Below are 10,841 nucleotides of genomic sequence, written 5' to 3' on the forward strand. Positions count from 1 at the left end.
CCATCATGCAGTCCAGCAACCTTTAGAGATATTTATATATTTCCAAAATCACATTGTAGAGACGTACACAGAGCACAATAAATTATATAACGTAAACAACTACCTGAGAAACAGCAGATACAGCAGATAAATTAATTATAGTTATCACTTTTGTATCGTTTATTGCATTTATGGAGGGAGTGATGTATGCTGGGTAATGGCACAGCTAGCGACTGGGTGACTTTATTCACCCGCTTCGGCTGTTATCAGTCCATACAATGGGCGTTATTAGCACAAATCAGTCCCATAGATATGGGCCATCTCCTGCTAGAAGATTGTTATCATCCATCCAGATGGAGGATCACTAACAGGAGCGTGGAAGACTCCAGAATCCACTCTGGCTGGAATCCGGTGGATACAGCAGTGTTTACAGGTAAGACCATTTAACCGGACAGCATTTATAGAATGACTATTAGAAGTCAGCGAGTGTCAGTAATGTTAATGTGGTTATGTTAGTAATACACCGAGTGCTAATATAACAGCTTTAAGATGCATTTGTAGTAGGGTTGCCAACTCCCTGAGAAATAAATAAGGGACATCTCGTGGCCAGGGCCGGGTGACCCAGTTGTCTTCACCCTTCCCAGTGTGGTGAATTTTTTAGCTCTTTTTTTGTGTGTGAAATTATTTTTTTTAACCATTTGACTTGAATTTGATTTAAGTAGATGCGTATTCTTTGTGATATCAACACATGGGAAACAAAAATCATTTAGCCATTTATTTTTAGCTCAAAATGACAACATTAACACAATAAAACGGGTCTCTTTCTTAAACAGAAGCCTGTCATGCTTAACTTTTGAGAATAAAAGTAAATCTTTCTTTAAAAGAACTCTGTCCTGCTTAACTTAAAATTATATAAATTAATAGAAAGCAATAGAAAGAAAAATATTCTTGTAACAGTGCACATTTAGTGCATTTAGTACAATTGGCTTCAGTAGAGGCATTATTTCAGCTTTTGCTCCCGTTTGTAAACCCACTTGTTCCCATGATTACGCATAATAACTCATCATCATTATTCATCTATGTATTACTTTTATGTATTACTCATCTATTTGTTGTAATCATCTATCCTTGCAGTTGTTTATTACACAAAATAAATTATAAGAACTGACTCAGTGATCAGTGACTCAGGTTAACACTAAACTTTAAACAGTCCCTCTGTGTCTCTGTGTGTGTGCTGAACATCTAGAATCAGATTGAGTCAGGCTGCATTGACTGTGGGACTTTAATGTGTTAAAAGCAGGTTGAAGACGGCTCAGAAACATTTGAAGATTAAAATTTAGCATTATGGCTGCTGGTGGTTTGTAAAGCCTCTACTCAGCTGTATTTTTGTTACTAATTTATGTTTGTTGTTGTTTAACACAGATTTCACAAGAGCAAATATGCTTAATAGTTTAACTAGATTTCATTTGTCAGTGTGGGACTGCTGAGTCACCTGAAGAACTCATTTCATTCATTCTCCACATGATGTTCATTTACAGAAACGTTTCACAGGAACTGATTCCTCCCAAAGGGTGAACTAGTGTGTTTCCATAGATTACCTCTGTATGAATGTACTTCTTAAATGAAGGCAAGTGTTTGTCCTTTTTTGTTCCTCAGTTACAGTAAGCGATATTAAGGGCAGGCGGTCATCACTGGGGGAAGACAAGAAGCAGACGTACTTCCAAGAGGGAGCTGAAGTGAGGACACAGCCAGGTCACTGAGGTCAGAGGTCAGAATCTGAAACAGCTCAGGTTTATATTTTAGGTGTTATAAAAAATCAAAATGTATTTATAAAGAAACATTTAAATAATAGTCATAATTATGATTATTATAAGAAATATCAAACATTTAAGTGGATTTTCTGTTACACATATTGTGTTAGCCCTGCGATAAACTGGCAGCCTGTCTTTGTCCTGTCTCAGCTGGGATAGGCTTCATCCTCCCGCAACCCTGAATTGGATACATTGTATTCCAATTATGTAATCTCATCATTTACAAACTCAAGGTATCTAATCAAAATGTAAGTAATAATTATAAAATGGGAAAGCAGAAATAAGTGTGACATGAATATAAATGTGTGAGCTGACATAGAGGACAGCTACATGCAGTCTGAAAAACCTTTGTTGTCAAGTTTGCTGGTATATCAGCACGAGACATTCTTACATAAAAGAGACTGTTAAAGTCTCTAACTCAGTGAAGCATTATTGGTCCAGTCTGTTTGGATAAATATAGTAAGTTGATGTATGTCCATATATTGACGCATTTCTTAAGTGCTTATCCAGTTCAGGATCACAGTGGAGCTGCAGCTGGATATGTTCAGTAAATAAACCTTACAAAAGTTAACAATAGACCTGCATCCATGTACGTTGTTGTCCACAGGATGAGAAAATCGAACTGGAACACTGTGGAACATGTTAATAAATGTTTGTGTTTATGCCTGTGTCTTTCACAGGAGGCGCTGGAAGGTTTCCCTAATAGTTCCTGGTAAATCAAAGCAGAACCGTAAAGGTTGCTGGACTGCATGATGGCCTTACCCCTGAGCAGTCATCCTGTTAAAGGAGGAACCAGTTAGAAGCTGTTTTCAAAGTAGCTCAGCCGATTTCATCTCAAGTAAGCGATTAACTGTTTGTTCATCTGTTCTGCCACTTAAAGAGCATTTAAGGACGTCTTTTGAGTGTCCAGTTGAATTAATTCTACTGGCTCTCATGGTCATTTGTGATTATGGACATAATTTTATGTTCATCCAGCTATTTAGTAAATTCTATCTATTTAGTAATATCTGTCAGCTATAAAATGTAATATAAGTATAAAAATATCTAAATATCTCCTGCCTGTTATATTTTAATGATGTAAGACCAGACATCTGTTATCGTGTTACATTAGCATTCCTCACATATCAATGAGATGCTGTACAGTACAATCCTACTGACACAGCAGAGGGATAACGACGGCTATTCAACATCGTTACATGACACATTCGAGCTGCATGATGCAGACAAAGTGACTAAATCATCTTTTTTGGGGTTTATTGTCTTCAAACCAGCAGACAAAGCTGATGGCAGAAGATGTCAGAGAAGAACTTCAGACCGTGTACTGAAAAGGTATTTTTTTCTTGTTATCAAAAGACATTTGGAGTGGCAACTTCTACAACTGGTTGTGCTAAAGTAAAGCTTACAGTCTAAGAAATCACAGTGTTGATATTCAGCACAAAGAAAAGCTCACTTGTTTGAATTTATTTACAATCATAGTTTTTAAAAATTCTGACTGTAAACAGCTTTTACAGCTTTGATATTGTTTGACATTCGATATCAGGTGATAGGGTTTAATTTAAAGTTTTTTTTGTCCCTATGAGCTATTTACACTGACCAGTGTCAGTTTAACTGTAACACATTCATTATTTAGTTCCAACATTTCTAAGAGAAATAACTGAATGTAAAAAATGGCAGCACTCAGGCCAGGTTAAATTGATAGAGATATATGCATGCATTATGAAATTTATGTATCCCAGATAATTGTTATTCATCTAGTCATGGCAGACCCACCTCTTCCTCCCAAGTTAACTGCAACCCAAAAGAACTAGTGGTGCTATTTACACACTCACAACCAGTGTGGGGTAAAAAGAGCCACCAAAAAGCTGTCAGCCACAGATGTGCTATAAGAGTTAGAAACTCTACTTATGGAGAAACTTTCTAAGTCTAACAGGGGACAGGTACTCCTGCCCAAATAACATGATATAACCCCACATACAGCCCAGCCATAAAATGAACCAAGTCATTTAGTTAAAGACAGCATGGGACCAAATGCATGTAACCAGCCTGCACCAACCTGGCATTTCTTCCTCCTGAATTAAAGGAATGAATGGATGAAAGTTAAATGACTACAAACCTAAAGCCACTAGTTCCCACACTGGAGTTCCCTGACACTGTGTGTTAACCGTATTTAGCTTGTATCAATAGTTGTAACAGGCTAAGCTACCTGAGACACTGCATTGAATGATTGTTCCTGTCTTAAAGATTTCAGCTGACTGGTTTCAGCTCAGATGTTCTGCTTTTTCCTTTCAGTAGATCAAAGCAGCTCGTGCTCCTTCTGCTTCCATTTTAATGGCAAGAAGAAGAAGAAGAAGAAGAAGAAGAAGAAGAAGACTGCTTCAGCGAAGTGGCGTTCATGGTCTCAATGAACAGTCATGGTCACACACTGCATGTGGTTTTAAAAGCAACGTGTCTGTTCACCACAACAATGGAGATGTGTAATATTAGTGCAGCTACGGTTTGTTCTTGAACATCAGTTCTGTTTTCTACTTTGATCACTTAGACCAAAAAAGTGTTGTTTTCAGATTCTTTCTTTTAAATCTATAAAGCACCTGTTCATTTTTTATTACAATTAGTTTCACATAAATGTTAGTTTTTCCTTTATGATCTTTTAATGCTTACACTACACTGTACATGTCTACATTAGAGACATTTCTGTTACCTGTTTCTGTTGACTCAGAGTTGTGAAATGTTCTTTTATTTGATGCACAATATGAAGTTCATAATTTTTTTTACAAATAAAACTATAATGACAAACATGAACAGCTGTGCTTATTTCTGAGACATGATTTTTTTTTTTTTTTGAATGTGTTCATATTTAGACAGTGTGCATTTGTATGCTGAAACTGTAATAGTGAACCTGAGGTGATGGTCAACACAAGACAAATATATATCAATATAAAACAATATTGAAGTAATGTCTTTACCCTGTGCAGCGTGTGGACGCTGTGCACACAATCACCTTATTTACTGTAGTAAACGTGCGCCGCTAGCTCACGTGACTGACTGTCTCCATGGTTACATGTATATTATTAGCTATGTAAACAGCTTCCAAAGATACCGCCATAGCTCTCTACAGCTGTAACACTTTCACACTTTGCAAATCATTTCACGTTTTGGGTAGTTATGAAGACAGAATATGTTTTTAAGGTCATGCTAGGCGGTTGCTATGGTGGTTGCTGTGGACTTGGGTGGACCGCGTCCGATTCCTGTTATTAGCTGTCCGCCGTAGAAAGGCTGCGTTCCATTTACAAGTAGTGACAGTCTGCCGCAACTCGAACTCAAACCCCGCTTTGTTCTTTAATTATAGGCCTTTTATAGCCGTTCATGACACGTACACACACACATAAAGCACTTTGCCTCACAATGACAGTGCAACTTTACCTAACCTTTAAAGTATCTGATATAGGATAGAAAAATGAAGCAACCAGAGATTTAATGATGAAGACTCTGGTTTCTGTAGTTCACGTTTTACAGTCCTGAATGACTCTTTGCATATAATTTATTGAAGAGGACTTTAGAATGCACTTTACATTTAGACTGTTGCTGTTTAATTTTTTACATTGTTGCTCTGTTATGTCATGCATAAGATTCACCTGCTGGGGGTTTGATGGATCAGCTGGACAATACAGTCAAAGACAGACTTCATTCATCATATGCAAGAATCCTAGTTGGATTTTTGTTTTCACCCATATTTTTTAACCAAATATTGAAAACAATTCTGACAGACTGGATACCTGGTCAGGTGTACATTACCTTGTACTCAAGCATCCCAGGACAGAGCCCTGCCCCACCATGAGCCTGGGTGGATACGTGTTTATAATATAAAAGGACCGATACTGAATATGAATATTTCATGAAAATTGAATTATAATACAAATTAGTAATAAGGGTTTCTCTGCGCCCTTATCTACCCCATACTCAAAGAGCTGCGGGCAGAGAGGGTGACAGGAGAGGATGGCACTGAAGAGAAGATGCTCGTTTTCTGGAGTCTCCTGGTCCTGTCAGTATTAGTAGGATGCATCTGCTGTGTCTTCTCGTGGATGCTCACCTACCTTGACTCGTTCCAGCCTGGTATGGATTTCCCAACACTGCGGACAGTGGCCCACGTCAGAGACGTTTAATATTGATTACATATGTCTGAATTGCTAACCCTAACCCTAGCTCAACAGACCACAATGCCCTGGACTGTCAGTATTATTACATGCTGTGAACATAAGTAGCTTTGATCACAGTTTATGTTGTAAAAGAGAAGGAATATTGAAAAAAGATCAACATTGTGATATTATTTCTTCCAAACTGACCAGAAACATGCTTGTCATACTCTCACAGCAAAGGATCAGACTCACTGTGCATGACGGCTCGGGCCAATGATGTCTGTTAGATTGTCAGTTGTTTAGTGTGCTTCTGTACAGTTAGGGTCACCGTCTCCATTTCAGAATAATTAATATGCGGAAAACACTAAAAGTTGATTGCCTTCCAATATTCTAGCATAATTTAAAAAAATTAGACTTTGTAAGTACATATTGTTACAGTCCTAATGCCAGTATGATTCTTCATAACTCCTGCTTTGAAATACTGAACTTTAAAATTTACCTGATGAAAGATAATTTACAATGGCACTCTGTCAGGATAATTCTGACTATAAGATCACTGTATTAATCTGAATCCTTCTGAAATGTGCTGTGAATGAATGCTGATGCAACTCACTGTGGGAAAGCTGTTAATAAAATGAATCTGTGGCACGTGCAACACATTCACAGAGGACACAAAGGGAGGACACGCAGAGGCTGTGTTAAAGTCAGAAATCCGAAGCAGCGCAGTATATTCACTGAATTATCATCAATTACAAAAGAGAAAAGGAGAAAAACAATGATTTCTAAGAAAATAAACCTTGATGGAAACATACAGAATGTAAACTGTGTGAGTTTGGTGAACTTTGTTAGTAACAAATGAGGAAAAAAAAGAGAGAGACAAAAACTCAGTATTCATTAATAATTAGAAAGCATCTAAACATTCTGGTCGTGGATTTTTACAGTCTTAGTTCTGCTCGCTGTCATCATTATAATCATCATGATCAATGGCGAGGTCCTGAGGTGGGCGGGGCTGTCTCTGATGATGTCACCATGAAGGAACAGCATCTGGCACGTGTTGCTGAAACATCCCAGTACACTGGTGTAGTTTCCTCTCCAGCTGTTTGACATTTGACACTTCAACATTAAGAGGAAGAAGAAACAGTGTTAGGTCAGGTGACCACATGGTTTCTAAAATAACTGACAGGAAGTAACCAGGCCGTTAGAAATGGATGGCATGTGTTTAGAGTTACTGTAGTTGGGTAACTCTACTTACCAAAAGCAGAAGCACACAGATGACAGATCAGATGCTGAATGTTGCAGGAACATGATCATGTGTGGTGGTCATTCAGTGCTGCTCCGGCAGGTTACACAGTCCAAGACTGATATCTTGCCCATCTGAGAGTTTGAAAACACACATGCAAAGATTTATTTTGTATTACAGTCAAAGTTGGATGTTCATTTTTGTCCTTTAAAAATGTTTGTGTATTTGAAAGCACTAACATTTAAAGATGACTTGGATCGTCTCCTTTAAAGGGGAGACAAGTGTATCCACTGATCTACGTCACTTTACCTGGATGATGACTCCTCTCTCCCTCACTCAGAAACACTCCTAATATAACCAAGCAAATATATAATATTCAAGATTTATTACATCATTACAAAAACAGCAAAAACATCTCCCTTTGATTCTATTTCTCCATTCCTGCTGAACCATCAGGCAAGAAATATCTCAATAAATCACAGTAAAATGTAAAGTACATATTTTCTCTGCTTTGTCTAACCTCTGCAGAGCCTCTGTCAAGAAAAACATATCTGTAAGCATAAAACAAATATACATTTCATAACACGTCACTGGACAAACCTCGGTCAGTTAATTTCCTCTGTGCAGTGCAGACGAGCATCAGTCAGCAAGTCAAGATGGTGAGATGGACTGGTGTCCTTTGTGACTCTGCTGGTTCTTCTGAGGAAACACCACCGTCTCTCCACACCGTCACCATCTGTGAGCACAAACCGCCGCTCTGCCAGCATGTAGGAAATCAGATATCACACACACAAGGGTAAAACATTAGAGCTCAACTTTGAATACTTTAGATCTAAACAGATCAAACTGGCTCTTAGTTTCAACAATCAGACAAACAATGATATCAAACTGATTCTGTATGAATACAATACGGTATTTTCAATTCAGGTGTCAAATTCATTTATTAAAACTAATACAGATATATGTATATATATTTTTTTTTGATAAATTAGTTTGCTAAATTATAAGAATATATCTTTTTTTTTTTCATTTAACAATTGCAACTGAAAGAAATTAAATATTGAACAAAAATATATTGTCACATTCTCAGCATGCTCAGCATGCAGGGACAGCGACTCGGGTACACTGTCGGGGAAAATCCTGGGGTTAGAGTCCCCAGGCTTGTGTTCGGTTCCGATGTTGTGCAAAAGAAAAGCAGTCGTCTGCCAGAGTAATTGCAAAAACACCGGGCCATCACAGGGAACGGTGGTTCGAGTCCACCGTTGATAATCACGTCTGCACAATACAGTGTGTGGAGTGACGGTATTTTAGCACTTTTCTGCCGGTAAGGGAAGAAGGCCATTGCAGAGGACGCTCTGAATGTAAAGAGAAGCTGGATCCAGTAAAGCGGCAGGCCTTCCACCAGGCGGCCAGAGACAAAACTCAATACATGACTGTATGGTAAGAATTGAGTAAATGTGTGGTGTGTACGATTGCAGAGACTGGTTGTGTGGGAAAAGTTGATGTGTGTGTAAAAACAGTGAAAAATTGGGTTACAAAATGTTGAAAATGGGGAACAAAAACAAGAAAAAAAAAGAAAAAAGAGGAGTGTAGAAATGTGTGTAAAAGTTGTTTCCAACTAGCGGGAGAGGGTGGTACTGCAGGCCACCAGCTCCCCTAGGGTGGACACACACGAAAAATTATTTTTAGCAGAATTGTTGATAAAATAAACAAAAAAAATGGGAAGAGGGTTTGGTGTTTTTCAACTTAGAACAACTACAATCTCTCTGGGTTTTTAAGAAAGGGGAGTTCAGAACCAGAGAGGGGAGATGTGTTGTTTTAAGCAATGAGAAGAATGATCAAAATGTCTCAGTGTGTCACTTGCAGGTGAAGAGCAGACCTGGATCAATTTTCCACGTGCAGCAGTCGGAAGAAAGTTATAGCATTATACCATTAGAAACACTCAAGCCAAGTTTTGGCTGAATTGTTTTACAGCTTAACTTCCACGTGTTTGTCACCCTGAGAACACAAGCTCCAAGAATCTCTCCCTGAAGACAAGAAATGCAGTTTCAGAACAACGAGATGGATCTCAAGAGCTCACAGCAGCATCCTGAGCAGTGAAGAAAAGGTCCAGCAGCAACAGCTGTGCAAGACAGCGACAGCAAGGAGAAAAATGGCATCTTCATGACTGGATGGATGGATGTGCATTTCCAAGGAGCTGCAACTTCACTGTGTGTGAATGGACTTTTGAAAAGACTGCTTGAGTTGGACATTTGCCACTTTCGGCGCAAAAATGGCAAAATGAGACAGTGGAAGACACAGGACAAGCTGAAAAACAACTGACTCTCACTGGACTGCTGCAAGGGGGAGAGATGAGATGAGACCACAGCCAAAGGAGAAGGGGACAACATGGAGGAATGCTGTTGTAGTGTGGGAATGAAATTTGGGTTTAGGAAACTGGGAAGAAAAACGACTGCCTTGCGTGGAGAATTGAAAAGTGGCTGGAGCACCGCAAAAGGAGAGGTACACAAAAATTACACAAACAGAAAAATGCATTAATCCTACTAACACAAACACACATGCAATGAAGCTCATGAAGACCAAATAGCATTTTAAGCATTTCTGTTACCATCATCTTGTCCGGTTCACTTAGTAGGTTAAGAAATGATACATAGACTAGTGAACTAGTATTATTTTTGGGGAAGGATGATTGAATCAGCGGTGAACAGAATGCTGCGGGAGGGTCAGATGAGTGGGGACTAATAGATTATTGAGTTTCTGGTTTCTGGTGTGTGGGGGAGGTCTTATCAAAAACTCTAATTATCTAATAGAATATTGCTGTTGTGTGAGGTGTGTGACTGGTGGATGAAAGTTTTGGGGATTTACTGATGCATTTTCCTTTGGACTTTGAACCTGCCAATTACTTTGTTTGTTTTTTTATCAAACTAACAGAGTATGCTTAGACAACTTCTAAAAGAGGCCTTCATATTTTTTGATTTTTAACAGTGCACTGAGATTTTTGTTTGTCAATTTTCTCTTTTTCAAGCAAGCCTGCAAGATCGGAATCGAAAGCGCTACACAACATGTTGATCAATCGCAAGTGAGCTTCTCCAAAATTAAAATGGGCTCGGGAGAAAGCCACTTATTTGGGACAATCAGAAAACAAGTCCCTGGCAAAAAGGATTCAGCGAGGTAATCCCGTCTAAATTCTTTTTTTCCTTTTTTGAAATGACGTCATTGCTGGCAGTAGAAACTTATTGCGTCACGAGAGGTTCTACTGTCAGCAAATAAAAATGGGGACTGACTGGACTGACAAAAGCTTTGACTAAGTTGACACCAGTGTGCAAGATTGCACCTCCACCTTGACCTGACAAAAGGGTGGATGTATGTATGTTTCTTTTTACAGGAGCAGAAAGGTGACAGCAACATTCTGGGTTGCATGAGCTTTGGGGCCGTGCTGACTTAACCTTTTAATTGCCACTTTCTGTGTCTTTGTGAATTTACCAGTGGTGTGTTATTCATGACCTTGTATTGTTTACAGTGCAGAGGTCACTGTGAGAAAGTGTGCATACAGACGCGCTGTGCTAACATCTATATCACTTTTTTCCACAGCAGAGGGCATAATCATATGATCTAATCACATGATTTACAGCAGGACACACCACTGGCTAATGTTTTTTCTTACGACAGGGCCTGAAG

The 10,841-nt window shown here is 38.7% G+C and overlaps 2 long non-coding RNA genes across 4 annotated transcripts; one reads left to right on the forward strand and one right to left on the reverse strand.

Annotated features, from left to right (window-relative positions):
- Positions 1-29: 29 nt before the first annotated feature.
- Positions 30-4,550, forward strand: LOC146520374 (uncharacterized). 3 transcript variants are annotated; one of them, XR_014873789.1, is made up of 4 exons: positions 30-412; positions 1,636-1,747; positions 2,471-2,628; positions 3,062-4,550. It is a non-coding gene; the product is annotated as an uncharacterized LOC146520374 (long non-coding RNA). The 3 variants fall into 3 exon arrangements; XR_014873788.1 differs by having other exon boundaries at positions 32-412; positions 1,636-1,740; positions 2,471-4,550; XR_014873787.1 differs by having other exon boundaries at positions 38-412; positions 2,471-4,550.
- A 2,018-nt stretch (positions 4,551-6,568) lies between these two features.
- On the reverse strand, positions 6,569-8,054 carry LOC146520375 (uncharacterized). The gene is made up of 4 exons (XR_014873786.1): positions 7,764-8,054; positions 7,403-7,511; positions 7,176-7,297; positions 6,569-7,036 (listed from the first exon to the last, which is right to left on the reverse strand). It is a non-coding gene; the product is annotated as an uncharacterized LOC146520375 (long non-coding RNA).
- Positions 8,055-10,841: the final 2,787 nt, after the last annotated feature.

This window comes from Neolamprologus multifasciatus, chromosome 4 (genome assembly GCF_963576455.1).
Source record: "Neolamprologus multifasciatus chromosome 4, fNeoMul1.2, whole genome shotgun sequence".
NCBI classification, from domain to species: domain Eukaryota; kingdom Metazoa; phylum Chordata; class Actinopteri; order Cichliformes; family Cichlidae; genus Neolamprologus; species Neolamprologus multifasciatus.